Consider the following 5653-nt stretch of genomic DNA (forward strand, 5'->3'; position numbering starts at 1 on the left):
TCTTTCCTGCTTATGCAGGGGGTCGGACTCGATGATCTATTGAGGTCCCTTCTGACCCTAACATCTATGAATCTATAAGTGACCGTTGGCCAGATCCAGGACTACACTGGGACTTGAACCAGCTTTGGTGTAGTCCTCAGAGCCAGCTGACAATCAGCTGATCATTGGCTGAATTGGAACTGTACTGGGGTTTTCAACCAGCTCCTGCAACTGCACCAGGGCTGGTTTGTGCTCTGCTGCAATCCCAATCTGGCTAATGATCAGATGATCCTCAACCAGCTCTGGGAACTGCACCAGGGCCAGTTCAAGCTCCGATGTAGTCCTGGAGCCAGGCAACAATCAGCTGATTGTCAAACATCCAGCTTTCACTTTGCTAGTTTAGGAAGAGCCTGAAATGATGATTCGAGGCTCCCCCTGCACTGGTAAAAAGGGTACAATTGGGATCTATATTCTGAACCCAAACGCATGCATCCTGCCACAGGTAGCATGGCAGGAGGTACAATTGTTGGTATTGTGGATAAGATCCCATCACGCCTTTAAATGAATGTTTGTCAGTGACCTAAAGTTTGTTAAAGTAACTGAAAGCAGGGGTCATTAAGGGAAGTCTTGACCAACCTCAAGGGAAGATTGTGCTACCAGATGTGCCTCTAATTCTCTTATGTTTTGATTTGCTTTTATATTTCCTCTTCAGATTCCTCCTTTTTGCTCTCACACTGTAGCCAGAGCCTCAGCTGGAGTAAACTGGCATCATGCAACTGAACAGTGCAGCCATGCTGATTTATGCCACCTGAAGATCTGACTCAGCAGCGGTTCATGTGGTGTCTTAATATTCAGACTAGATGGGTATGTACCCTGCAGCTCCTTCCCCTCCTAGTGCATCTCTGCAGGGCAGGGACATGAAACATCCTGACAAGTACCATGACTAAGATGCATTTGCTAAGGTTCCTCTGCTGTTTTGCTGTCCCAGCCAGAAGCTGGCTTTCTGGTCGTTACCTTCTCCAGCATCTGCTGTAACGCCTATAGCCCTACACCACTCTGTTCCTCCTTATATCTTAGGGAGGGTGCTCCACATTTAGCTCTTCACCCCTCCTTTAAGTAGGGACAGCCGGAGGATCAGAAGTGCTCTGATTAATCCTGCAGTCAGCAGCTGTGCTTGTCACTGGAGTTTAATGCTAAAAATGATGTAGATTTGCTAAGATGCATCTGTAATGATAATCAATTTCAGAGGTGTTGTACAAGTAATCTTGCATCATTATGGAGCTGTCTGCACTGGAAATGGAAAAGGGGGGTGGAGTGAATCCAGAACAGGACTATCCAGAATGACTTGAGTCTACAATGGAAAATATAGGAGCAATAAAAAATCAGAATGACAAGTAAGATCATTGTAAGCAACTTGCTCACACATGGCAGGGAAAAGGCAAATGGTTGAAGAATTACTGATCTAATATTAACTGCTCATTTGTTTGTTTACTACTCACAGCTCACTATGGCACCAGGGTAGAAAGAATCCAGTGACTCTGTTGAATAAGGGCTCCAAATATCAGTAATGGTGGTGTAACTGAACAGTTGCTAGAAAGCAAAAGACATTTATGCAAAGTGTCCCCACTAAAGATAAACCTTAAATAGCATATAGGAAATCATTATGTACAGCACAGCATGCAGTGAGGGGAACCCCAGTAGCAAAAATAAGGTCAACATTGGTCTTTTGAATTCAGAATATTTAAGGAGTCACCAAGGACTGATGTATAAGGAAGCGTGATAAAAACTAGGAGATAATTTTTCTGCTGATATAAAGGGATACAGCTATTGGTGGGATCTTGGCCAAATACCTCAGGAGATAATTTTCCATGCAAACTTTTATTTTGGCTAGAAACACCTAAAAACCAAAGCTGTCTCTTCTTACTCATATATAAGGTTCCATTAGCTTCAGTGGGGTCACTTATGTAAAGTAAGGCAAACAGGAAAGGGTCCACACTTAACAGACACTAGTGAGGATAATGAATGCTTTGTGATGGTGCAATGATGTCAGACTGAATGCAAAGACAAAATGATTAGACAAAATAATTAGACTGTGGAATAGTCCCTCTGGGAAAAGGGAAAGAATAAAAGAATCATAGAAAATTAGGGTTGGAAGGGTCGTCAGGAAGTCATCCCCCTGCTGAGGTCATCCCATCCTCTTTGGGAACCCCCCTCTGGGTAGTTAAGGGCTGCTATCAAATCTACCACCAGTCTTCTCTTCTACAGACTAAATAAGCCCAGTTCCCTCAGCCTCTCCTCAGAAGTCACGTGCCCCAGGCCCCTCACCATTTTTCATTGCCTTCCACTAGACTCTCTCCAACTTGTCCATACCAAATAAGTCATTCAAATCTAGATTGGATGGAGCCCTAGAAAACATACTGTTGAAACTGTCCTCTATTGACTGGGGACACAGGGGGAAAACTCTAATGAGTCTTTTCTCTGTCTTATTTATTTGAATCTCTTAACACAGGGCTGTTCAACTGGTGGGCCGCAGGCCACCCCATGAGCGGTTCATTTCCAGCCCCCAGTCTTCCCCCAAGCCACCCTCTTCCTCAATGTTCCCTCTGCAGCAGCAGCCAGGGACTGTGGCTCCCATTCACTCCTCCAGTTTCCACGTCCTGTCCACAGCCTGGGGTCTCCAGGCAGCGTGGTGCCACATGTGAGCCAGTTCCCAAGCTTGTGTGTCTGCATACGTGGTGCCACCTGAGGGGCTGTGGCTCACACAACCACATAGCATCTGGCCCCCACTGGTGCAGCCTCCAGCTGTTTAGAAGTTGGCCTTGTCTTTGCACATACTGGGTACATCTACATGTGTGCTTAACTGTGCAGTATACTAATTTGCTGCAGTGTAAAGTATCACAGTCTACACATGCAATGCTTTAGACCACAGCCAACTAATATGTGCTGCAGTAAGATAGCTGCAGCAAAAAATAACTGTCCCTAAATGCACATGTAAATGGTGACCCAGGCCACATGGTGACACATTGCACTGGGTCAGCCCAAGCAGCAGGGGGACAGACTCTTGCCTGCTGCCTAGCCACAGGGCTATGCATGCTGAGGCACTCTTGTGCCCCAGCCAGCCCCTCTGCCACTCTCCACCATGTCCCGGAGCCCAGGGCTGACCCCTAGAGTCCCCTGCCAGCCTAGGGCTGCTCAGCCCTGGCTCAAACTGCTGCAGTCCTAAATACAACATCTGCATATGTGCCCAGGACCACAGAAATTTGAGTATCTAAAGGTGCCATTAAGGTGCCATGATAAACTCTGGCACAAACTGTGCTGGAGTTTATCATGGTACCTTAATGACACATGTAGATACACCCATTGGCACCTATTTTAAAATACTGTTCATCTTTCAATAAATACAAATACTAAATAACACACCAGGATAAACTAAAAAATGCAAACCTTTAGCATGGGTCATGCATTTTCTGATGTATACATAATCCATGCTATATAATAACTAGGACCAGGAAGAGCACAGTTACAGCTGTGAGTCTGATATTCTATTTCCTGGAATAACAGAACTTCAGAAAGATGCTTATGATACTTTCTTTTGCAACTCAAAATATTTAAAAACCCTGGGGGGTGCGGGTGGGACTTGAGTATAGTCAAATTCTGACTTAATGGCACATTGAGGTGTTGCTAAGCCACCACATTACAGAGTAATGGGTAAAAATCAAATCCAAGCCATTTCAGTTCAGGAGTGATGAGTTCTGGGAAATTCTCTTGGGTAAAGCATAGGGAACAGTCCTAAAGTTTGACTTTAGATTCAAACTTTTTCAAAATTCCTATACAATCACATCATATGTTTTGGTTCTGAATCAACCTGAGGAAAGACCTTCTAAGTCCCCATGTGATTCCTTTTATGGTCTGTCATACATGGTCAAAGAACCTAACAGCCCATAAGGTACTAGTGTGGTTGTGACACCCTGGTTTCTGTAGCACATGTAGCACATGTGAGTCATGTGGCTAGTATCATATCTGCCCACTTTTTAGTCCCCAGCACAAATGGTTAGGTATAGTTATAGCTGGGGCAATTAGGAGCAGCCTTCTGCATGAGGATGGGGTGAAGTTCAGATTCATGGACCTACAGCTATAGCAAGATACCCTACTCACTCTACAACCATGCACATTCTGAATAAAATAGGAAATTGATTAGTAAGGAAACAGACACCAAAGATGTCAATAATTCCTTATAAAAGCACACAGAGGAGCCAAATACAAATAATTCATGCAAAATAAAAGCAACTGCATGAAAATGGAAATTTCCCCCCATGACACTCCATACATTGCCAAGAGGACCACAGTTGTTGACCTCATGTATTGGTGGAATGAAACGGTGATCAGATGGCAAGCAACTTTTGCACCTTTGTGACTTTTATAAAAGGGTATGGAAGTAGGTGCAACAGATGAATACAAACGCCCCCAGAATTACTGTAAAATGTATTAAAAACATGTCATCAAGCAAAAAGAGTCTGTGTGGTATAGTGAGTACTCTCTGTGGGAAACTGCATTACATGCACCCAATGGTTAGATCAGCAATGATAGATTTATGGCACCATTATCTCTGCCATGGATCCCAAGTTTAAGTATAGGCATGGAGGGACTGGAGGCCAGAAAAAATGAGATGGCAAGCAAAACACAATTTATCTTCTGGTGGGAGTTTTGTAAGAGAGCTTTTCAGATTTTAGGAAACGTCACATAATTGTGTGTGTGTGTGTGTGTGTGTGTGTGTGTGTGTGTGTGTGTGTGTGTGTGTGTAGGTGGGTGTCTGTAATAGTATCGATTGACTGAACGAAGGTGAAAAGAGGAAGTCTGTGGCTGACGCAGAAAAATATCTATGATGATTGCATTATTTTGGTGCATAAATGTGCACTGGGCACACAGACACAAACATTCACATACTTCAGAGCTGCAAGGCTGCTGAGATCATAAAACTGCATCAGTATACATCTGTCATTTTGTGTTTAGCTCTGATCATACAAGTCACAGATCAGATCCTTTGGAGGTTATGCAGAACAAACAGAGCCAAGTTCTATATCCTTAGGTGTGCACAAACTCTCTCTCACTCTCTCTCTCTTACCTTGAGGGTATTGCTTTAGATTCTGAATTATTCAGCCTGCTTTTGAGTAGTTGGGTTCACTCTTCCTTACAGCAACAGCAGGCAAATATCGGTTCGTCCCATCTCTAGAGGCAGCACAATGTTCAGTGACATTGATATGCAAACATCAGGTTTATGATTAACTGCTTTAAAATTCCATGGAACAGGCAACTACTTTTTATTTGTTTGTATAAAGAAATTGAAACATCACACCCTTTGCTTACTGTTAAACTTTGCCAGCAGGTCCAAAGGAGAGGACAAGTCAAGATATGACAACTTATTACATACCTCTAAGCTGCCAGCAGCAGTCAACCTTTTTAGACCTGCCTGAGACACCTCTCGTTAGACTCAAGGCAGCCTTTGGAAAATGTCAGGTCTTAGTTTTCACTAATTTTTTGACTGAGAAAAAATAATAGAACAATTTTTCTGTTGCAAAGAACTCAGAAAGATCACAATGGATGAGAGTGTTTTTGACACCATGGATTCCTAGTTCAAATCTCTGAATTGTGTTTGCACACCTAATAGTGCTAACAC

At 43.4% G+C, this 5653-nt stretch overlaps 1 protein-coding gene across 1 annotated transcript in view; it reads right to left on the minus strand.

The window, feature by feature from the left end:
• EHF (ETS homologous factor) overlaps window positions 1-5200 on the minus strand; it is a 57453-nt gene extending 52253 nt beyond the window's left edge. The window contains exon 1 of the mRNA XM_025216563.1: window positions 5102-5200. The gene's annotated coding sequence lies outside the window, so the exon portion shown is untranslated. The remainder of the gene's footprint in view (window positions 1-5101) is intronic.
• Window positions 5201-5653: the final 453 nt, after the last annotated feature.

This window comes from Alligator sinensis, unplaced genomic scaffold (genome assembly GCF_000455745.1).
Source record: "Alligator sinensis unplaced genomic scaffold, ASM45574v1 scaffold442_1, whole genome shotgun sequence".
Taxonomy (NCBI): domain Eukaryota; kingdom Metazoa; phylum Chordata; order Crocodylia; family Alligatoridae; genus Alligator; species Alligator sinensis.